The sequence below is a fragment of the Phoca vitulina genome, unplaced genomic scaffold (assembly GCF_004348235.1).
Source record: "Phoca vitulina isolate PV1807 unplaced genomic scaffold, GSC_HSeal_1.0 scaffold22, whole genome shotgun sequence".
In the NCBI taxonomy this organism is placed as follows: Eukaryota; Metazoa; Chordata; class Mammalia; order Carnivora; family Phocidae; genus Phoca; species Phoca vitulina.
The window spans coordinates 26,144,905-26,170,778 of record NW_022589725.1 but is presented as its reverse complement, the minus strand read 5'-3'; positions in this window follow the sequence as shown (position 1 = coordinate 26,170,778).

Here is a 25,874-nt window from a genome sequence, read left to right as displayed (position 1 = left end):
GAGAAACTCATATATATGTGTTATACACACACACACACATGTTAATTAAAGCTTAATGGGCCTCACATATTTTTTTTTAAGATTTTATTTATTTATTTGACAGAGAGAGACACCGCGAGAGTGAACACAAGCAGGGGGAGGGGGAGAGGGGGAAGCAGGCTTCCAGCAGAGCAGGGTGCCCGATGCGGGGCTCGACCCCAGGACCCTGGGATCATGACCTGAGCCGAAGGCAGACGCTTAACGACTGAGCCACCCAGGCGCCTCTGGGCCTTACATATTTTAAATTTTATTCCATATCCCTTTCTAAAATGAGACAATACTAAATAAATAATTTTGAATGTGGCATCTGCTTAATGCCCTGCCTTGTAATTTCTTTATTGAACATAATACATATTAATGTACATTTTATGCAGATTTCTTGGACTAGTAGATTAAAAATGCTTATAAAATATCCCTAAGCAATGGGAGTATCCACCAACAGGAATTTTTCCCAGGGACAGAATTAGGAGTGGCAAGCAGGAGGTTTTCAACACAATAAACTATAACTAAAGGGAGATACAAATCCAAAAATCTCTTTAAAAACCAACATGATAAAAAACACAAGTTTGTCTAAGAGGTGGAAGAAAATCTGACACCCAAATCACAACATATTTACAGAATGGCTTCAGTGTGACAGAAATCCTCCAAATTTTTAGCCAGTAAACTATTCATTATTCTTACTTTATCTTGTATAATGAAGCTTAAAGACTCTGTATGAAAAATATTTTTCACCTAACTTTCCCGAACACTCCAAATATAATAAAAGAAATAACTTTGAAAATTTTTTCATATGTTCTTTGCTCCCATACTTTTTATTTATGTTATTAAGAATAGTAAGATCTACCTTGTCAATACTAGCTTGAAAGAGAATAAAAATGAGGATAAGCCAGCTTAATGATTTATTTTAGCCAAAGACTCATACATTCCTGGTTATAAGTATCCTTGTCCTCGGCAATGCAAATCAAACCTTAGCAAATCAAAACATTTCATTTCTGAGATGACAGATACTAGCACATTTTTCAGACAAGCCCCATTTATATTGGATATATCCTTACATTCTCATTTCCAAATTAAAAGTTACTACATGATATGCTTTTTTCCCAGTGATTTGCCATATGCTTCATTCAGCTAGTTCAATCTCCTTTTGGCTTATCTTTTGGTTGTATGCTATCTAAGCCAATTTATGGAGATCGGCACTAATTTCACACACACAGTAAGGCAACTCAACATTCACAACAGGTCCTAACAAAGCAGCTCATATCACCAAATCTTGATTATGTAGTGCTGAAGAAGTCCTCTGAGGCATCTTAATATGTTTAGAGACTAGCTTGCTACCCTCAGCGGCTGTTATCCATGTGCTCCAGTCCCCGTGTGTTATTACGCCAACACAGAAATTGCAGGATAATTGTTGGCACTCTGCTTTGGTATTTCAACCATGATGTTGATATTTATCTATTTTGGTAAAGGCTGCTATGGGAACTGACAACCTGTTTTTCAAAGGATGGGATAAAAGAAACCAGAAAAAGGAGGGGCAGGAATAAAAAGCACATGCACCAGGTAATAATTTAATGAATATTACAGGGAAACCTATTTGACATTGTCACTTTTTATAAACATTTCATATTAGTTGTTAATATGTTGATGGTCAAAAGCACTTTGGGGTAGACCACAGACACTTTGAGGGAATGAGGGAGAAAGATTAGTCCTGGTATTTCTTTTGGTCATAAGATTATAATTTCTGATTATCAACAATTCCTAAAAACAATCACGGTTTTACATGGAACCATTTATGAAACATACAGTTTAATCTGTGAAAAACTTCATGAAAAATGGAAATAAATTAAACCTGAATCTTATCAAGCCTAATAACTCACTTCTTGTTTACAAGAAATTCAGGGGCCAGGGAATCAACCTATGTAATGCCACAAAAACAAACATACACATAGACTACGAGATAACTGGCTCAGTTTGCTTCAATAAGATGGGAAAGGTATGGTAGTGGAGGAACTTTAAAAAATAAAATGCAGGGGCACCTGGGTGGCTCAGTCGTTAAGCGTCTGCCTTCGGCTCAGGTCATGATCCCAGGGTCCTGGGATTGAGCCCTGCATCGGGCTCTCTGCTCCGCAGGAAGCCTGCTTCTCCCTCTCCCACTCCCCCTGCTTGTGTTCCCTCTCTCACTGTGTCTCTCTCTGTCAAATAAATAAATAAATAAATAAATAAATAAATAGATTTTTAAAATATATAAATAAAAAATAATAAAATGCAATGTGTAGTATTTCTTTGGATACCAATTCACATAAAGCAAGTGGAAAATAACATTTTTTAGATAACTGATAAATTCTGAATATAAACAGAGTATTAGATAGACCAAAGAATCAGGGTTAATTTTATTAGATGTCATAATGACATTGTGGCAAGGTAAGAAAATATTCATTTTTTTAAGAGATAACTATTAAAATATGTGGGGGAGAAATGGCATGGAATCTGGGACTTGCTTCAAAATGTGTCAGCAATAACCACAACTAAAAAAGGAATAGGTGAAGCAAGTATAGAAAAATCTTGATAATTTTTGAGTTGGAGTGATAGTTATATGAGAGTTCATTATAATATTCTATTATCCTTGTAAGGAACTATTAGCTTCCTTCATAGCTAGCTTTTTCACATATAGGGACAACACTGTACACTTCTCTTGGATCATTTGTTCTCTCTGGTGATAATCTGATATAGGATGTACTCTATAATAAGACCTGATAATAGCATTACTTTTCCCTGGGGGAAAAAAAAAATCAATAGACATGGTAGCTAGCCCAAAAGAAATCACTTGGTAAATAAAGAGAACTTGGTGCTCAACTATTTTCGCTTGCAACTGAGTATATTTCCCAGAATTTATCATTACTAAAAATTACTGATTACAATATGTCTTATGTAAACAACCATTCCAACTTGATCAGGCAACATATAATTCCTACTTTCTGGGTGATCTAATAAGAAACTATCTGATTTCTCTACATCTTATTTTATGGTGTACTTGCTATGTACATATATTCATGTGGTGACCCACAGCAAATAATCTCTTCTAAAGTTTCAATTGTCAGACTATATCTTGATTTATGCCAGAGACCATAAAAGATAATGATACCCCTGGAAGGAATTAAATATCCAAATGACAACAAAATGTATTGAATCTTTGTACCACACTTAAAGAGAATGACCTATATTGTTTTTTTAAAGATTTTATTTATTTGAGAGAGAGAACAAGCAGTGGGGAAGGGCAGAGGGACAGAGAGAGAGAAGCAGACTCCCTACAGAGCAAGGAGCCTGATGCGGGGGTTGACCCCAGGACCTGGAGATCATGACCTCAGTGGAAGGCGCCCCAACCTATATTATTTTTTTATCTAATAGATCCATGTAATTGAAGATGATGTTGCTTGATGCCTATGTCCAGATAGAAGCCTTTAGCTCCCAGGGGCTTGGCAGCAACAAAAGTCAGAGGCTACTTAAAGGATGAATCTGGGAAGAAAGGCAGGCTTCTCTATGCCCCTGTTCCTCTATCTTCATAACTCAAAAAGAATGCTAAAGAGTAGGGATTTGTTGGCCGTCTAAGGAGTCAGGTAATTAAGAAATTTAAAAACAAAACCAGACCATTGATATCATTAAGCCCAACATCCTTTCACAGTCAAAAAAAGAAAAAACAAAAAAACAACACATGGCCCAAAGAAGTTGAAAGACTCACCCAAAGGCACATGATAGTTCATAAAAGAACAGGGGCCTAGAGAGCTTGTACTACACACTTCTAAAACCTGAGATTATAGAGAAAGAACTATATTCTATGTAAACCACAAGCCAGAAGAAAAATGAAGTTAGGATAAAAAGGGTAAAGGAGATAAATTGAATATTGTGTAGAGTTCAAGAAATTAAGGAAATTAAGTATGTGGAAAATAAAAAAGCTTTTAAAAAGGGGGGTGGAGGAGTGCCTGGGTGGCTCAGTCGGTTGAACAGCTGATTCTTGATTTCGGCTCGGGTCATGATCTCAGGTTGTGTGATCAAACCCCACATGGGCTCCATATTCAGTAAGGAGTCCGCTCCAGATTCTCTTCCCCTCCTCCCCAAGTTCATTAGCTTGCTCTCTCTCTCTTTCTCTTAGTAAATAAATAAATCTTTAAAAAAATAATATGAAATTTAAAAGGGGGTTGGATGAGAATGAAAACATGAGGACTTAAAATGTTTCACTAAATCCAAGATAGGCTTTTTATGGACCAAAACAAAGGGAAAAACATAACCAGCTCTAATTTTAACATGCCATTATTTTCATTTATTAATATTTGTAAAATGTTAAATCAAAGGGCTACTTAGAATCAATAAAATCTGGTAAATGGATAAGACAATATATTTTGAGTGTGTCACGCAGTGGTGTTAGTCACTTCACTATTACCCCCTTTTTCTTTCTCCCCTTCCACCTATCCCCGTCCTTTTATCAAGATCATCATCAGCAATGTTCTACTAAATACTTTCTCTGTGAAAATAAGACCATTCAGCTAATAGCCCTAACCAGCACCAATTCTCAGACTTTTTTTTTTCTATTCTATTACAGAAATAGTCCTCTGTTCACTTGTGATACCTGGAAACTAACTGATAGTAAATAAAAATAACCCAGTATAAAATTAAAACTTCCAAACACTGTATTCTAGGGCTATGCTGGAATGAAGGAACATGAATTCCTTTCCAAGGTTAGTGTGGCTCTATGAAGAGCAGAGGGAGGAAAGGAAGAAGCAGCATGAAACATATGAGCACTGAGCAAAGGCTGCCGAACACAGAGGTCTGCCACAACCCACAGGACCTCAGCCTGCCTAGGTCAGGAATTCTGAAGCTGGTTGATCTAATCACACCTTTCATTTTGGTTATTCTTGGCCACCCATCAAAATTCAGTCTCCTCTGTTGCTACTTCCACCGTGTTGTTCCCATATTGTTGTTTTCTTCTCATATCTCTAGCTGGCCTCTTTCATTTTGTTGTAAATACCTTCTACCTCCAACCTGATTCCAGGACTTTCTCTAAACCTTCTTTCTTCAACTAGACCCTGGCCTTCTCATAAAGAAACTCCTTATTTTCTCACCAAATACCATAAGACCATGGGTGGCATCTTCCTAGTTATCACATTTAAATATGTTTAGCCAGAGTTTCTTTGTCATGTCATCCATATAAATATGCATTACATACACACACAGGTACACACATATATATGAATGTATATCCATATAAAAATATACATACATATGCACCCACACAGAATTCTACATGTGTGCGTATGTTTGCATGCACGTACACACACACACACACACACACAATGTTGTTCTTTTCAAAACCTCTATCATATTTTTGTATTTCATGGCACTTCTACTAATATCTATGTTCTGCACTTTTAAGATCTGATGATAGCACGATGAATAAATTGGGGGTGGATACAGGTCAACAAAATGACAAACTATCTTTCATACACTAGAGCTTGGCAAAAGCAAAGCATACTTGTCCCAAATGATTTTTAGAGCTTCATGAGTTAAGGAACTTCAATTTGTTTCCAACTCATTTACACAACTCATTGGAATGTTGTTTTGTAACAACTGATTGATTCACAAGTTCTCCCTGCCTCCCCTCCAATTCATTATAAACAAAGGACAGAAGAGGTTCCTACTTTTCCACACACCCGAGACACTGTTTGGCAACTGTTAGAAAAGAATGGGATTCCATGATACACTCTACTTAATTCTAGAGTTGCACTTATCACAACAGACATAAATTTCTTTCTCCTTGTCTGTATCTCCGCTAAGCTTAGAGGAAAATGCTATTTTCAGTTCATTTTTGGGTCTCCAGCATCTAAGTGTTTGACACATAGCACATACTCAAAAACATCTGATGAATGGTACATGAAGAAACAGACACTCTTTTTCGTTTTCAGTAGTCGTTTTTGCATAGAGTTACATTCACAATCCTTTGTAATAAATAGCATATATTCAAAGAATGAAAAACTGATGATGAGTGTGCAGACTATAGTAACAAAACAAAATAGCTACCAAAGGGTAAAATCTGATGTTATAATTGGCCCAAAGAAATAATAAAATTGATTTATAAAATTTAAGAAAAAAGAACTATGTATTTTTCACACCTTAAATGTACGAATGAGAGATGCCTGGGTGGCTCAGTCAGTTAAGCATCTGCCTTTGGCTCAGGTCATGACGCCAAGGTCCTGGGATCAAATCCCACATCAGGCTTTTTGCTCAGTGGGGAGCCTGCTTCTCCCTCTGCCCCTCCCCCTGTGCACATGTGCCTGTGTGCTCTCTCTCTGACAAATAAATAAAATCTTTAAAACAAATGTACGTTCAAGTTCAAAATATTTCTCACTGTTTTTCAGACCACTACTCAAGGGAGTTGACACTGAAGAAACCTTTATTTTATTTAGCATATCATCATCAACCTAATTGTAACTTTAAAATGTTTTCAGTTTAGAGATGGAAGATAAACAATACAGATATTAAATGAAAAGTTCTAAGGAGTGAAAGTAGCTGATTCCTGTTAATTTCTAATTAGCTGCCAACTTTTATCATAAAATCTCAAAATACTGATTATTACTCACTTAAAAAAATAACCTAGTTTATAAATCATTACTAAATTACAGGGCTCCTTCATATAAAAATTTTTTTAAATTATGAAAACATTTTTATCCCTTTATATGTAAGCAATCATAATAGAAACTAAGTATGTGTTAAGAATGTTTATATTGAAATACTTATTTCCTTACAAAGTGGTTATACAAAATAGTTATACTGTCCTTTCTTATTTAAAAAAACTATAAAATTTTTAAATTGTCTACCTTTAGGCTTAAAATAAAAGTGAAAAATTAGGAAGGGGTTAAAAAGAGCACAAATATTCCAAGAAATCGGCATTTTAAAACTCAGAGCTACACAGAGTAGGGAATTAATTTTTCCTCAGGAATACATCTTATTATTATTCCCCTAGAGCTTGGTGTCAAGAGAAGCTGTCATTTAAATGTTTACTAAGTGAAAAATAAATGAAAGACCTGCACTCCGAAAATTATAAGACATTGATGAAAGAAATTAAAGACAACATAAACAAATGGAAAGATATCCCAAGCTCATGGATTGGAAGAACAAACATTGTTAAAATGTCCATACTACCCAAAACAATCTACAGATTTAATGTGCCCCAATCAAAATCCCAACAGCATTTTTCACAGAATTGGAATAATCCTAAAATTTGTATGGAACCACAAAAGACCCCAAATCGCCAAAGCAACCTTGAAAAACAAGAATGAAACTGGAGGTATCACAACCCAGATTTCAAGATATACTACAAAGCTGTAGCAATCAAAACAGTATGGTACAGGCACAAAAACAGACACATAAATCAATGGAACAGAACAGAACGCCCAGAAATAAACCCATAATTATATGGCCAATTAATCTTCAACAAAGTAGATAAGAATATCCAATGGGAAAAAAACAGTCTCTAAAACAAACAGTGTTGGACAGCTACATGCAAAAAAAAGAAAAAGAAACTGGACCATTTTCGTACACCATCCACAAAAATAAACTTAAAAATGGATTAAGGACCTAAATATGAGACCTGAAACCATAAAAATCCTGGAAGAGAGCACAGGCAGTAATTTCTTTGACATTGGCTATAGCAACATTTTTCTAGGTATGTTTCCTGAGACAAGGGAAACAAAAGCAAAAATAAACTATTGGGACTACATCAAAATAAGTAAAAAGCTCCTGCACAGCAAAGGAAACAATCAATAAAACTAAAAGACAACCTACTGAATAGGAGAAGATATTTGCAAATGACATATCCAATAAAGGGTTAGTATCCAAAATACATAAAGAAATTATATAATTTAACACCAAAAAAAAAAAAAGAGAAGTAATCCAATTAAAACTGGGCAGAAGACATGAACAGACATTTCTTCAAAGACATCCAGATGGCCAACAGACACATGAAAAGATGCTCAACATCATTCATCAAGAAAATGTAAGTCAAAACCACAATGAGATATTATCTCACAACTATCAGAATGGCTAAAATCAAAAACACCAGAAACAACAAGTGTTGGTGAGAATGTGGAGAAAAATGAACCCTCATGTACTGTTGGTGGGAATGCAAATTGGTACAGTATAGAGGTTCCTCAAAAAAATCAAAAATAGAATTACCATATATCCAGTAATTTCACTAACTGGATATTTACCCAAAATATATGAAAACACTAATTTGAAAAGATACATACACCCCTACATTTATTGCAGCATTATTTATAACAGCAAAATTATGGAGCAACCCAAGTGTCCATTGATAGATGAATGGATAAAGAAAATGTAGTACATATATACACAATGGAATATTACTCAGGAATAAAAAAATGAAATTTTGCCTTTTGCAACAACATAGATGGATCTAGAAAGTATAATGTTGAGCAAAATAAGTGAGTCAGGGAAAGACAAATAAGATACGATTTTACTCATATGTGGAACTTAAGAAACAAAACAAACGAACAAAGAAGAAAGAGAGACAAACCAAAAAATAGCCTCTTAACTATAGAAAACAAACTGATAGTTACCAGAGGGGAGCTTCATGGGGGGAAGCGTGAAATACATGAAGGGGATTAAGAGTAGACTTATCATAATGAGCACTGAGTAATGTATAGAATTGTTGAATCACTATATCGTACACATGAAACTAATATAACACTGTATGTTAACTATACTAGAATTAAAATTTTTTTAACTTAAAAATCATTTTTGACTAGGTAAAAACAGTGACTCATTATATACCAATCATCTTTGTCATGGAAGATTCACATTAACAGTCTTTCTTGTATGTAAATGTACTCCATTACTGTGAGGTAAAGATAACTAGAACCATGGTAGACTTGTTGTTGTTTTGTTTCCTCCCTGTACAATCTCCTTGGAATGCAAGAGGGACTGGGACTAGAAACCAGAGAATGAAACCAAATCTTTGTTTCTACTACTGGCAATAGTGAACTAGATTATATAGGACCAAACATCATACTAATATCTAGAAATACCCCAAATATCTAGAAAAATATTAAAATAATGATTTGAAGGCATCAGAAATACCAAGGCAGAAATGAATTTGGAGGGACCAAAGTATGAAAAAAGAGTAATTCCCAGAGAGCTAAGGCTAGTATTTAGAATATTTAGTAGCAGCTGAGAAGTTAGGAAACTGAAGAGAATTTTCAAGAGATTTTGGGATTTAAGAAGGTACAAAACTTAAGTTTATAGCCCAACAAGTAGGAAGGTCCTGGGCAGAACAAACTTTCCATCAGGACACCTTAGAAATAGGGTGAATCTGAAATAAGCCACCCTGAAGAAACAATCTCAATCTTTGATGGAACTAAGATGATCTGAGAATTCTAGCATTCCCAGGTTAATTGCTCCCAAAAGGAAAAGTAAATCTTCTCTGGAGAAAGATAACATCTTCCATAGCTTTAAAATATTGCTACATTTAAAAGTGTCTAGTAAAAAATCAAAAATAACCAGTCACTAAAGAATACATAGACAAAAAAACTAAGGAAAAAAGGGTAATATAAACACAAGGAATTCATACAATGGTTTTATCAGTCATGACTTCAAAATAAGTGTGATCAAGATGTTCAAGGATTTTCTTTAAAAGTTAGTAATGTCAGAAGATAAACCATAAAAAGAAAATCAAATTTCTAGAAAAAATATAAGTGCTGAATGGAGCACTGGGTGTTATACGCAAACAATGAATCACGGAACACTACATCAAAAACTAATGATGTAATGTATGGTGTTTAACATAACATAATAAAATTAAAAAAAAGAAAGAAAAAATATAAGTGAAAATAAGAAAACCATAGAATAATCACCTGATTAGACACAACTGAAAATCAAATAAAACTAGAATATGGATAGATATATGTGCAAAAAAGAAAGATATAAAATTCAGGGGAAAAGACTGTACAAGACCTTTTGGAGAAAAGACCCTATACATGGACAACTGAATTGTCATAAAGGGCATCAGGTAAAAGAGAAAATGGGAGAAAAGCAATTTAAATAAATAATGGTGGTGAACTTTTCAAAATTGAACACAAGTTACAAATTCAAAGAGCACTATATATATAGCAAATTTTTAAAAAGTACCCATGCATTTCATAGTAAAACTGCTTAAAAGACAAAAATTTATTTTATGTAGCTGAAGGAGATATATTATCTTCAAAAGAGTTACTGCTGACTTTTTTAAATGAGCAAGAAGACAACAGAAAGATACTTTCAAAGTGGCAAAAGAAAATCACTGTTAACCTAAAATTCTATACCCAGTAAAAATATCTTTTGAAATAACTGTATTTATAAACAAACAAGACTGAATTTTTCAGCAGCAGAAAACTAAAGGAAATATTAAATAGTATTATTCAAACAGAATGAAACTGTTTAGCAATAGAATATTTTTTCATTAAGATATGTACATTTTTTAGACATAATGCTATTGCACACTTAATAAACTACAGTATACTGTAAACATAACTTTTATATGCAATGGGAAACCAAAAAATTCATTTGACTCACTTTATTGTAGTATTTGTCTTGCAGTGGTCTGAAATGGAACCCATAATATCTCCATGGTATGCCTGTATTAACAAACTAAATCTGGTGACATATATAATCATGACTAGGTTAGGTTTATTCCAGGAATGCAAGGTTCATTTTATATTTAAAAATCAATGTAAGTTATTACTTTAAAATACAGTATTAAACAATATATGACACAATAAAGTATTAAAAATAGAATTTTCACAATGGCAGAAAAAAATTGATGAAATTCAAAACTCATTGGGGCACCTGGGTGGCTCAGCTGGTTAAGCATCAGACTCTGATTTCTGCTCAGGTCATGATCTCAAGGTCGTGGGATCAAGCCCTGCTCCAGGCTCTGCACTCAGTGGGGAGTACGCTTGGTGATTCTCTCCCTCTGCCCCTCCCCAGCTCTCTCTAAAATAAATAAATAAATCTTTAAAAAAAATTCAAAACTCGGGGTGCCTGGGTGGTTCAGTCAGTTAAGCAGTACCTTCGGCTCAGGTCATGATCTCAGGGTCCTGGGATAGAGACCCACATTGGGCTCCCTGCTCAGCGGGGAGTCTGCTTCTTCCTCTCCTTTTGCCCCTCCCCCCACTTGTGCACACGCACTTGCTCTAATAAATAAAATCTTTGAAAAAAACTTAAAAAAAATTCAAAACTCATTCATGATTTTTTAAAGATGCTCACAACAAGCTAGGATTAGAAGGGAAGTTTTTTAGCCAATAAAATATATCTATAAAAAAAACACAAGAAGATATCATAATTAACATAAATGTTGAAAACTTTCCTTTGAAATCAGGAATAAGAAAAAATAATAAAGGTTTTTTCAATATTTTACTGCAGGGCTTAGTTACAGCAATAAGGAAAAGAAAAAACATATAGGGGTTGGAAAGAAAGAAAACTGTCATACATGTAGAGGAGATCTGAAACATAAATAAATTATAAATAAAGTATGGGAAATAACAAATGAATTTAGCAGGGTTATCAGATACAAAATAAATGCATAAAAATCAGTTGCAGTCCATTTATACTACCAATGAATGCAAAGAAAAATGTTAAATACCATCTATAATAGCATTAAATAACTAAACATTAAATAAATAACAAAAGATGTGGAAGATAGAAAATTATAAGATATTAATGGGTAAAAAGTAAAAAAAAATAAAAGAAGAAGGAGTACTATGTGAATGAATCAGAAGATTCAATACTATAAAGATGTCAACTCTCAAAGTTGTTTCAGTGTAATCCCACTTTTGGTAGAAATAGCAGTTTCTAAAATTCACAGGGTAGCACTAACGGTCAAGGTAGCTAAGAAAATCTCAGAAACAAAGTTGAAGTACTTACTCTACAAAACATCTTAATTTATTATAAAAGCAAAAGTAATTAAGATAGTAGATTTGGGAGACAAAGACAAAGACCCCATGGAACAAAATAAAGAGTTCAGAAATAAATCTATGCATATATGAACATTTGTGAGAATGAGATGGTCCTCTAAATAATGTAAGTCAATGTAGGAAAAAAAAATGCACTTGACTTCACCACACATTACATTAAAAACATCTATTCCAGGTAGATTGCAGAAACAAGAAAAGCAAAGTAATAAAGTGTCTAAAGGACAACATAAAAAACATTCATGTAGATTAAGTAGTAAAAGAGTTCTTTAACAGGACATTAAGAGCACTGGCAATACACTAAACAACTGATAAACAGGACTGCATGAAAAAAATAAAAGTTCCTATTAAAAAAGGCACTGATAAAAGGCGTAAAATGTAAGCCACATAATGAGAAAGATATTTCCAGCACATACAATGAATGGGGAAGCCTCGGATTCCTACAGTTTTATTTTGCCGTATCCTGCAGGTAGTGTCAAAGAACAATGTGTTGTAATTATTACTGTGGCTTGCCAAAAATTTCAACTCTTTCTACCCTCTGTCCTCCTTACGGTTGGGTGGAAACATGTAATGAATTCTGGCAAACGAGCTGTGAGCAGAGGCTGCGTGTTTGAGACCTTCTACTGCTGTCTCTTGCCCTGACATGGCATTGGAACGTTTAAAATGACGGCTGTTCTGTCAGCAGTGACCTCCACAAGACATCGCCAATGGACATGTAGGCAGGTAAACTAATATGAGGATATAGGTTTAGCAGATTATGATATAAAATGTATTTCTTAGTGTAGATAACAGGAAAAAAAAATCTGAAGGGATATTCTGAAAGGATAATTTGAATTAACTATTTCTATGGGGAAATGAAGTGTGGGGCTACTGCAAGATATTATCATCCAAGGAGAAACTGAAATTGAACTAACTTCCTGGGAATGAGTAACCAAAACAAAGAGAATGAAGAGTGTGAAAGCTACTCCCTCCAAATTCATCTATGTAAATCTCCATCAGAATCATTTGGGGAGCTTGTATTACAATGCATCCATTCATACAACAAATGTTCAAGAGCCTATTAAGTGCCATATGACAGGAGACAGAGCAGCGAATAAAACAGATCAAGTCCATAACCACACTGGCCTATAAACTAGTCAAGGGAGATCTCAGAAGATGCTTCTAAAGTCACATTTTCTATTGTCCAAAGCACTTCTCTGGGTTACTTTGTTGTCGGATAAATGTATCCTTTATGTACTCTTCCAGCAAGGAGATTTACATGTCCTTCTTTGCTAATTTTTCACCAAGAAGACGAAGGATAAGACTAGTGTGTTCTTACCACATTTATTTCAACAAGTTCATAAACAGGATAATAAAAGAGGCTGAGACTACTACTAGAGTGCACAAATAAAATGGAGGCTTACTAGTAATTAACACTACATTATATCTTTGAGTTTGTATACCATTTGCACCTTTTAATTCCTTCTAGTTTTAGAACCTTACCCTAGTTATAGTTAATGTAACTTCTTAGCAACACTAGAAAAGAACTACTTAGTGGAAATAGTTGATTTCTATGGTGGAAATTAGCTGATTTTTTTTTTAAATAAAAGGAATCCCTTCCCTCATTATATTACTACAAATAAATGACAAGAAAGAATAAAATTAAACTGTTAATTTTACAGCATAAAAGTACAACAAAATTTTATAAAATACATGGGAAGAGTAGGACCTAGTTGTATCTTAATTTTATATTATCACACATTATGACACAATCGCCATCCTTCTTTTCTCTAAGATACTACAAGCTGCACTTCAGTGGTAATTATTATAGGCATATTCAAGTGCATCTTCCTAGCAGCTCTTAAAGCCAATGTCAAATATTCAAAATCTGATTTAAAAAATTCAAAATCTGATTGAAAAATTAGTTTCTAATTATTTTTGAGAGAATGAGAACACTGGAAAAAATCTGAAAGGCAAAATAACATTAGCAAATTCCTAAATATACCACATAATTCAGCCCTGAATAATTGGACACTAATAAGTGTTTTAAATAAACATATTTCAGGAAGATTTTATTGTTAAATATTCTTTACGAATGAAAACAAATATTCTCCAAATTAGCATATTTGTATACCTTTTTTAATGTTCTATGTGCTATCAGAGATTATAAATTTGTGTACTAATATCTTTAAATTATCAGACATTTGGAAATATATTTGTTTTTCACATTTGAGAGTCCCTGACTTTTCTGAAGAATCTTTTACTTTTTTAATATTTGTATTATTTCTCATTTAATTATACCCATTTATTAAGATTGAAAAAGTGAGAGGCATATGAAGCAAGCAAATGTGGGTAATCTATATGTCACAGAAAACAAGAATGTATAATTCCTACTGTCTGCCTACTGTCTGCCTTACTCAGTTTTAAATGTGTATATATATATATATATATATATATATATATGCTTTGTGTCATCATTTGAACTATAGAGTTCAAAGATGAAGTCATTCTCTAACCCAAAAAACACAAAGAATTTCAAATTTCAAAGTTTGGATTCCAACCCTTTAGTAATGAAATCTCCTAATTTTGATCAAAACCACACTCTACTCGATCTAAATTGTAAGTGAGGAAAGAAAATATGAACAGTTTTTGAGTAATAAAAATTCAAACATGTATGGAACATCTTTCTGAATGTAGCTTTCATGAAAACATTCACAACCTAAAAATCCAGATTAAATTTTTAGAAAATTCCCCAAATAGGAGAAGTTTTTGGGAAAATCTACTCTACCATCTTTCACATATTTTGGATAAGATAAAAATAGGGGTGCCTGGATGGCTCAGTCGGTTAAGCATCTGACTTCGGCTCAGGTCATGATCTCGGGGTCCTGGGACAGAGCCTCATGTCAGTCTGCTTCTCCTTCTCCTTCTGCCCCTCACCCCTACTCATGCTCTCTCTCTCTCTCTCTCTCAAGTAAATAAATAAAATCTCTTAAAAATAAAAAATATACTCTGGTTGTGTAGATACAACCTATGCTCTGCCTCAGTTATATGTTAAGGACACACTTTATTATTTTTTTTAAGATTTTATTTATTTATTTGACAGAGAGAGACACAGCAAGAGAGGGAACACAAGCAGGGGGAGTGGCAGAAGGAGAAGCAGGCTCCCCGCAGAGTAGGGAGCCTGATGCGCGGCTCCATCCCAGGACCCTGGGATCATGACCTGAGTGGAAGGCAGATGCTTAACGACTGAGCCACCCAGACGCCCCAAGGACACACTTTAAGCATTAAAGAAATACAAAGCCAAGAAGTAAAAAAAAAAAAAAAAAAAAATTAAATAAAAACATTTCCTTTGAAAACCACAGAATTCAGAATTATATTTATTAACAAAAGGCCAAAAATACCATGTATCTTAAATTAAAGGTGTTTGTGAAAGCAAGAGCACAATTGGAAGCTTGAAATGCTTTTCACAAAATCACTACCCATAAAATGCACCATTTGTAGGTACCATTTGTATCAAATGACCAAATTTAAAGCCCAAATTTAAATGACAAGCAAAACAATAGGTAATTATATTGCAAAACTCAAGAAAACTACTTGGGCACACTTAATGTTTTGGAGTTTCGACTATAATGTTTCAATTAAATAAAAGGGTAGCTCTAAAAGCTACAGTCTAAATAAATGAAAAAGATAATTCTGTGTGACTAAATAGATGCAAGAAAAAAATCAATCATAAATGTTGGGTGAGAGGAAATTTGTGTTATCAAAACAGGCAGCAATATATATGAACATGAGGTAATATTCAAAGCTAAAATCACTCATTCAGTCATTCATTCACTATTCATTCAACAAATATTTATTGAGCACATACTATTGCCAGAATCTGTTCTAGGAGTTCCAGATACAGCAGTGAATAAAACACACAAATCCCTGCCTTCATGGAACATATACTAGTATGGAGAAAGGAACAAAAAAAACCCAAAGTAAGTAACATATATAGTATGTATTTGAGTAGGGGAAAACAGAATAAGTGGGGGGAAAAAAAATCAATGGATTTTAACAGAGCTCCTTCTCTGGAGTTGTTAATATGGAGAACAGAAAAACAGAACATCTGCAGTAACCCCTCTAGATGAAAATGAGGGCAACCAAAGCTCATTCCACAATTTCTCTGATCCCAGATAGGCAGGATAATTATGGAAGGGTGGATCTGGGGGGTGGTGGGGGGAGAACAGGACGGGAAAGTCTCCAAATAGGTTCACATCACCCACTCACAGTATGATTGGAGAGACCTGATTTGGATAAACTTAGTATAGATTTAGTGTAATTTTCTACTGCTTCTGGTAATCACGCAATTCTGTATTTAGCTCTCTAGATTTCTTCCTCCATTTCTTATCTCTCATCTTAGAAGAATGGTTCCCTTCTGATACATTTAACATAATTTTCTCAAGGCAATGTGTCCATAGTGGGACACAGGCAATGATTTTAAGTGGTAGACAATTTTTTAAATTTAAATTTTTGTTTACAGATATTATGCTTAGAAGAAGATTTAGGATTTTTTTAAAGTGAGTAGATTTAAAGTAAAGCTCAAGTAAAAAAAGTAAATAAATGGTAGTGCACATTTGCACAGATGAGATCCTCAGAGAATAAGTTAATGACAGAAGCTTGAGAAACATGGTGTTAAGGAAATCCAGCTTCCTTAAACTTCATTGGCTTTTAGATGTCCATCAACAGATGAATGGATAAAGAAGATGTGGTATATATATACAATGGAATATTATGCAGCCATCAAAAGGAATGAGATCTTGCCATTTGCAACGACGTGGATGGAACTGGAGGGTATTATGCTGAGCGAAATAAGTCAAACAGAGAAAGACATGTATCATATGACCTCACTGATATGAGGAATTCTTAATCTCAGGAAACAAACTGAGGGTTGCTGGAGTGGGGGGTGGGGTGGGAGGGATGGGGTGACTGGGTGATGGACACTGGGGAGGGTATGTGTTCTGGTAAGCGCTGTGAATTGTGCAAGACTGTTGAATCTCAGATCTGTACCTCTGAAACAAATAATGCAATATATGTTAAGAAAGAAAAAAAGAAGAAGAAGAATGTAGCAGGAGGGGAAGAATGAAGGGGGGGAAATCGGAGGGGGAGAAGAACCATGAGAGACAATGGACTCTGAAAAACAAACTGAGGGTTCTAGAGGGGAGGGGGGTGGGAGGATGGGTTAGCCTGGTGATGGGTATTGAGGAGGGCACGTTCTGCATGGAGCACTGGGTGTTATGCACAAACAATGAATCATGGAACACTATATCTAAAACTAATGATGTAATGTATGGGGATTAACATAACAATAAAAAAATTTAAATATAAAAAAAAAAAAAACTTCATTGGCTTTTAACCATTCTAGACTTTGCCTAGTATTTGCCTAAATTTAGTAAACTTTACATTTTAATGGTCTCTTTCTTTTCTACTATCCATTACATCATGTAGAAAAATGTAGTAAAGAAATTTGAAAATATTTTTCTTCAGTCTATTTTCCACTAGCTTAAAAAAATTTATTTTCCACTGGTTTCAGAAGCTGTCATTTTTAGCCCTTGGATTAGCAAATGCTAGTGTAACATTATTTTGGTCCCTTTTCTTTAATCTTTAATATGTTTTAGCCACTTTAGGTATTTCTAGCATGTGTAGAAATAATGTTATTTACTTTATTCTATCTTTAATACAATTATTTTTTTTTTTTAAAGATTTTATTGAGAGAGAGAACAAGCGTATGGGAGAGGCAGAGCGAGACGGAGAAGCAGAATCCCCGCTGAGCGGGGAGCCCGATGCGGGGCTCGATCCCAGGACCCTGGGATCATGACCTGAGCCGAAGGCAGACGCCTAATGACTGAGCCACCCAGGTGCCCCATAATACAATTATTTCTTACTTGAGAAAAATATCCTGCAGTCTGAAAAAGTATAGTGATTCAGTTAAATCACACCCAGACATATCCTTTGAAACATAAGGTTACATAAAACAAAGACTGTAATGTAAGATTAAAATTAAATCTTTTACAGGTAAAAATACAAACACTTCAGTATGTAATAGAGAATACAGAACATTCTCTGGCTGCAGCAGCTCAGTTTCAACTCTTTCTTGAGCTACCCTTAGCAAATGTTTTGTAAGAGAAAAAGGAGATATGTAATTAACAGAGGAAAAGCATGCTACACCGTGCAGTAAGACAGATGGTTTAGTCCCTGAATCCATTTTTCAGTACATGGCAGTTAGGAAGTTTTGATGTGATCTGATAGTACATAGGTCTTCAAACACATTTGAATTCATCTGTCACTTAATTTCATGAATCTAGGAGTACCAGCAATAAAAGTAATGTGTAGCTTTCAAAATCTATACAAAATGTTATCTATTATAAAAATGTTGTTTTCCAATTAGGTAATAAATACTCATTTCTATCATATTATTTACTGACAATCAATTAGAACGCTGTGAGAAACCAAAAACCCTTAAAACAGTAATGCTATCACTGGCTTTAAATCAGATCACTTTATAAAGTCATACTTTCAGCTATACTTATTACATTTTTTTCATCAGATTCTAATAACTCTAGCAAAAAGGCTGGCATTATTACCACTCCCATTATTGTTGTTCTTATTTTATTGCTACAATAAGCTGGGAATCTGGAGAATTGAATTTAGGACAATTTGATATATTTGAAAAGGTAATAAGATAGCAAATTCTGTGGATGTAAGAATATGTTAAAAATCAGACAATTCCCCACCCATCTACAATTCCCCAAAGGCAATCAAGAATTTTCCATACAAACTGCTATTTTCAAAAGGATATGATGGCCTAAGCAGATCAGTCATGACCTGAACATACTACTTAAGAATTTGGCTCAAAGAGTATCTTCCAATCTACTTTTTCTAAAAATAATACAAATGCCACCTCCTCTAGCCTTCCTTCACTGCAGGGTGGATCCTTTGCCCCAGTCAATCCTTCGGCACTCCTGCTTGCACTGGCCCTCTAGCCAAAACAGAACATTTGTGTTTTTGTTTGCCCAGCATTCACCCCACTTCTAATAACAATACCTTGACTTTCCTTGGAAATTTATGACACTGCCATCACATACTGTCTTGGTAGGATCCTCAATCATGGTACAACCATTTTTGCTAAGGGGTAGAAAGGTGATTAAAAACAAACAAACAAACAAACAACAACAACAAAAAAAACGTGACCAATAAGGTGTACTCTTCTTAAAATGTAATTCCTGAGCAGAGTGACAAGAGACCACATAAAGTTCAGGCTGAGGCATTCTGATGGCATAATTCTGTTGAGGCTGTTCATTAGCGTCTGATAATTTGATATGCAGAGAAGCCTGGTCCCTGCTCTTTCCTAAGCTGGTTCCTCAAATTTTCTTTCAAGTATGGTGTCTCTGAGCACCCACTTAGTCTTCCAATATATTCCTTTTGTGTCTATAAGCAAAGTTGGCTTTTGTTGCTTGCAGTCAAAGACCTCTACCTTTTCAGTCTAAAAAAAAATTGTGACTGAAACCATCTACTTCTGTATGTTTCTTTCATCTCATGCACAAATACAGAACCTTTGATACATCCTTCACTGCCTGCCCCCCTATCCCCATCACTGCCTTGCCCTGTATTTAGAAAGGCCATACCTTCTGCCTGAAAAGATTTTGCATACATTTCCATTTCCGACACTAGAATAACAGCAATGTTTTAATCCTGCTCTGTGCCCTTTATTTGAACTCATCCTACCATATTAGAATTTTTTGCTAGTTTATTTTCTCTGAGTGAAAACACTGGATTTTTCATTATCATATATCCAGCACAGTGCCCAACATATAATAAGTGCCTAAATTCTTATTGAACAAGGAATGAGGAACAAAAACTCTGAGATATAACATGTAGTACACACTGTTGGTGCCCTACAAAACCCCCTTCACTGGTCAATGCACCCACTACCCACCTAGTATAAATGTTAACTGCTACTGTCTTCCAGATGCCCCCTTCTTTGGAGAAATGCACTGCAACCAATGACTGACTACAGGAGCATGAAATACCAGCCCCTTGCCTCAATGTAGGACCAACTCTGTGGTACAGTTCATGGATATCCACAGTATCATGCTGAAGCTGAACTATAACTGATTAAGAACCTTAGCTTGCTTAGCTGCTTCTTTGCCTTATCCTGCTTCCCTCCCTCCCCTTCTTCTGAGAGCCCTCCCTCAATAAACAATGTGCATCAAATCCCCTTCTCAGGTTCTGTTTATAGGAAAACCAAATTCTGGAGATGATGCTGAGACAAAATTTTTAACATATTTCTTTCCACAATTCAGGGGACTGAATCAGAGCAAATCTATTTTAGATGGTTCAGTAGTACAAAATGTAAAGTTGGTGTGCTGCCTACTAAAAGATCTTTGAGACCATAGAAAAGAAGACCCTAAGCAGAACAAAGAAGCCACAAAGGATAATCTTTCAGTCATTTTTGGCAAGATCTTGCCTCTAGAAAAACTTTATCCATTGGACATTAACTAGAGTTGTAATAGGAATAAAGAATGGCCATTGGGTTAGTAAGTGTTATGTAAATTGACACAGAATATAGAGGCTATTGTTTCCTAAGTAACTCAGTAACACTAAAGAAAATGTATTTTAAAAATCTCATATCCAAAGAAAGGTCTGAATTATTTTTATTGAATATATTATGAAGAGGAATTTTTATATAAAGCTGTTATATGCCAATAATTTCTAATTATATCCTGCAAAGGTATATTTAAAACTGCACCTTCAAACAAACTTAACTAGGCTGAATAAAATAGATTAAAGAAATGACTTCAAATATTACAATCAACTTTGAGTCATTCCCCATATTTAATATGTTTCTGAGTATGAGCATATTCTGTGGATAAACACTACAAAAGCCCACGTAACCACGACAACCACGGAGATGGTGACAGCAGCTTTGCACAACATACACATTGTTAGCCATCTCCATCCTGAGAAGGCATCTTTCCACCCTCCCATTTATTAGTGGAAGGAGTCCTGAAGCCTGGGATCTAAGTGTTGGATCTGTCTGCATTTGATTTTGAACCTCAACATTTATATTACTCCAACCCTCTAGATTTGTTTCTCTATTGTTCATAATTTATTATGTGTGCACGCCTTCTTTCTAAAAACAGAGTAAATGTATAAGATCACCAATAGTGGAAAGTTGGTGACATCAGCTAAACATACTGGACACTTATTAGTTATCTTTTACAATTTAAAAAAATTACCCCCAAATTTAGCAGTTTAAAGTAACAAGCATTTGCTATCTCATAGAGTTTTTGAGGGTCAGGAATCTAAAAGCAGCTTAGTTGGGTGGTTTATGCTCAGGATGTTGCTGTGGACATTGCAAAATTTGCAAAAGGTGCTGTTGAATATACTCATTTACACTGTTAACAGGTCTGAGTTCTTTGTTGGCAGTTAGCTGGAGGCTTCCATTTCTCACAATGTGGTCTTCTTTGTAGGCTGCCTGAATGTCCTCACGACAGGCGTCTAGCTTCCCCAGATGTGAATGATCCAAGAGAGAGAAAGTGACTGACCAAGAGAGTATCCAAAATTAAAGAGTTCTTTTATAACCTAATCTTGCAAGTGACATGTCAACACTTCTGGCATATGCTATTGGTCACAGAAATGAACTCTGGTTTGATGTAGGAGAAAACTACACTGGAATGTGACTAGCAGGAGACAGGAATCAGAGGAGGCCACATGAAAGGCTGCCTGCCATAGACACATTTCTGAAAGACATAAGGTATATAAAGTTGCATAGATCATGGCTACTACAAAGGTGGGCACCATTGTTCATTACATAGCTCCATAAGGGCTCTAGCTCAGAATCAGCTGATAGCAAGTATAAAAGTGAGATGGGGGGGATGGAAGTGATGAATTAAAGGACCACCACAGGAAAGAAGCATGCATCAGACCCACACTCTGCACCCCAGCAGTGCTTATTCCTGGCTGAAGCTCTAAAACAGGAATAGTACACTCAGATATGGTGAAGCAGAGGAGTTACAGACAAGCAACTTAAATGAGTGAAAATGAGTAAAGAAGACTAATCTGGGACTTGAGATAACAGATTTACTTTAACACAATATTCTTCATGCCCACAATAAAATAGGATCTCTTTCATTTTCTTAAAACACAGAACCTGTCAGAGCACCAGGGTGGCTCAGTTGGTTAAGCTTCTGCCTTCAGCTCAGGTCATGATCCCAGGGTCCTGGAATCAAGCCTAGAGTCCAGGCTCCCCACTCAGCAGGAAGCCTGTTTCGCCCTCTCCCTCTGCCCCTCCTCTGGCTTGTGTTCTCTTTCTCTCTCAAATAAATACATAAAATCTTTAAAAACACACACACATACAGAACCTATTATTTTTCCTCCTTTGATAGGGAAATTGTTAGTCAGCAATTTTGCCAATAAACATTTCTTAAGAACTTATTAAGTGCCAAGTACTGTTCTAGGGATAGGGCATAAAATGAGATAGCTAAAAACCCTGCCCTCTAGGAGCTTACATTCTAGGGTGGCAGAAACAGATATAAGCATAAAAAGAAACAGATAAATGGTGCTTAGAAAAACATTATATAATAATGACAGACAGGGGGTCTGAGCAACTTAACTAAGTAGTCATGGAAAAACCTCTTTGAAGAGATACCAATTGAGCTAAGAGCTGAATGATGAGAAGGAAACATGCATACAAAGACTTGGGGGAACCAAGTTCTAAGCGGAGGGAACTGCAAACATAGACTCTAAAATAAGAACAAATTTGACATGATTAAGGGAATAAAAGAGTACAATCTGGGTGCAGGAGACAGAGAAACATTCCTCATATAACGCTGGCATAATAACAAATAGCAATAAACATTCAGCCCCAGTGTTGGGAAACAAAAGGGAGCAGTGGGGACTATGTGAGACTGAAGAGCAAATGGCTTATCTCAATGGGGCAGCTATGCTACAGTCTCAGATGACTGTTGTCACTTTACAGATACTTCAGAGGAGTCACAAATTCATTTTGTGGGAAATATCTCATTTTTCAAAGGTTGGCTCAAATTATAAAACAAAAACATCCATTCTGGCTGCCAGTATGCCACCTTCATTCTAAAGAAATGTAGTAACTTACTTAGAGAAGTAAGGCTGTCAGTGTATGGTTAGTGCCTTAGAAATTGGCCCTCTTCATTTTACATAGAGATGGGCAAGAAGTAAAGCAGCCTATCTGCCCTATCCTTGCCTATGAATCTTGAAGAAAAAAAGAAATAAAAGGGTAGAAGGAAGAGCTAGAATAAAAAGTATGAAACCTCCTAGAACACAGAGCAAAAAGCAGAGTTGAGGGAGGAGAAAAGACAAAAATGAGAGACATAGGCAATCAACATCAGAAAGTCAGAACTCAAAAAAAAAAAAATAAATTAACCAAATACATAGTAGTACAAAAATTCTAGAGCTTAGGGGCGCCTGGGTGGCTCAGTCGTTAAGCATCTGCCTTCGGCTCAGGTCATGATCCCAGGTCCTGGGATCGAGCCCCGCACTGGGCTCCCTGCTCCGCGGGAAGCCTGCTTCCCCCTCTCCCACTCCTCTGCTTGTGTTCCTGCTCTCGCTATCTCTCTCTCTCTCTGTTAAATAAATAAATTAATTAATTAATTAATTAATTAATTCTAGAGCTTAAAAAAGGAAAAAAAAAAAAGTTGTTTAGATTTTAAAAGGCCCACTGAGTGCCAAACAGGATGGATGCAAAAAGACCCACTCCTAGACATATAACTGGCATATCAGAACACCAAAGGAAAAGAGATCTTAAAATTTTTGACTAAAAAGCAAAATAAACATAAATCAGATAACCTATAAAATAATTAACCTGACCTAAGCCTTCTTATCAGCAACAGGTATTTCAGAAACCAATGAGGAAAATGACAGAAAAATTCTAAGATTCAATGATTTTGAACCTAGAATTCTATTCTCAGACAAAACCAATCATGGATGTACAATAAAAATATTTTCAAAAATTTTCAGATATGAAAGGACTCAGTTTACTTCTGAGAAATAACATTTACATAGTAATACCGTATAAATGCTACAAAGCATAATTTAATTATAAATGTGGAAAATTATGTGAAATTTATAAGCTATGACAAAGAAAAAGTAATGATATAGAAGCTGGGAGGTCAAAGGAAAAGAGGTGGAAGTGCTGATTTTCTCATCTTACATTGTGGAGAACCGAGGAATAATTTTCTAAATATGATGGATCAGGAAAGTTCCTTAACTATGTTATTGTGAAACAAAATATATATTAAGCAATAAAGTAGCAGGTTTATAAAAACTGTTCAATTACATGATGCAGGAGTTTTCTAGCCCCAAATCTTTGAGTGTCATCAAAAATGTATTATACTAGAAAAGAGGTAATTTTTTGAATAATTTATTGTTTTCTTATTATAAACATACTTGTGAAATAATAAGAAATATATATACTGGTCTCTGCCCCTGGTTCCTGACACAGGATTATGAAAGCCATGGTAAATCGGGGTGCTAGCAGAATCTTCTGTTCTAACACTTAGTCTTTGACCCCAGTTCCTGACACAGAGCTCCTAAAACCCTTCCAATTTCCTAGATGATAAGAGCACTAGGAGCATCTTTTGTTCTAATATGTGGTCTCTGTCCCTGGTTTCTGACACAGAGCTTGTAAATCCTTTGGAATTTCCTGGGTGATAGCAGTTTCTTTTGTTCTAATGAGCTGATTCTTTGTGGGCTCCTGGAGGGGAGTGATCAGTAGGAAGACCAAGCCATGATTAGAAGCTCAGAATTTTCAGGGGCACCTGGGTGGGGCAGTTAGTTGAGTGTCTGACTCTTGGTTTTGGCTCAGGTCAGGATCTCAGGGTCATGTTCTCAGGGTCTTGAGATCGAGCTCCACCTCAGGCTCTGAATGCAGGGCACAGTCTGCTTGGGTTTTTCTCTCCTGCTCCCTCTGCCCCTCTCCTCCTTCTTGTGTGCTCTCTCTCTCTCTAAAATAAATCAATCTTAAAAAAAAAAAAAAAAAGAAAGAAAACGCTTAGAATTTTCAGCCCTACTCCCCATTCTCTAGACAGGGGCTGGAAATGGAATTAATAATCGATCATGCTTGTGTGGTGAACCCTCCACAAAAATCCCAGAAGTACAGGATTCAGAGAGCTTTGGGTTGGTGAACACATCTACATCCTGAGAGGGTGTTGCACCCCAATTCCACAGGGACAGAAGCTCCTGTACTTGGGACCCTTCCGGACCTTACACCCCGTATCTCTTCACCTGGTTGTTGTTCATTTGTATCGTTTATCATATCTTTTATTCCATAATAAACTGGCTAAGTTAAGTGTTTCCCTGAATTCTGGGACAGTTCTAACAAATAATCAAATGGTGCTAGGGCATCACTTGAACCCACAATTTATAGCCAAGTTGGACAGAAGTTATGGGTAACCTGAGGACCTACTACTTGTGACTGGCATCTGAAGTAGGGGGGCTCTCTCGTGGGACAGAGCCTTTAACCTGTGAGGTCTGTGTTAACTCCATTTCATGTTAGAATTGAATTATAGGACACCCAGCTAGAATCACAGAGAATTGCTCAGTGTGAGGAAAAACCCACACATCTGGTATCAGAAGTGTTGTTGACTGTGGTAACACATGAGAGTAAAGGAAAAACTCACAGAAGTGAATTTTTCCTATATAGTTATAATAGAATTAAATAGAATTAAAACCAGCCACGGGCTTCTAGTTCGTGCTTCTCAAGTCTGACTGGGCACACAGCACTGTGCACAGCACTACACAGACTAGAAAAATACGAATCATGGTTTC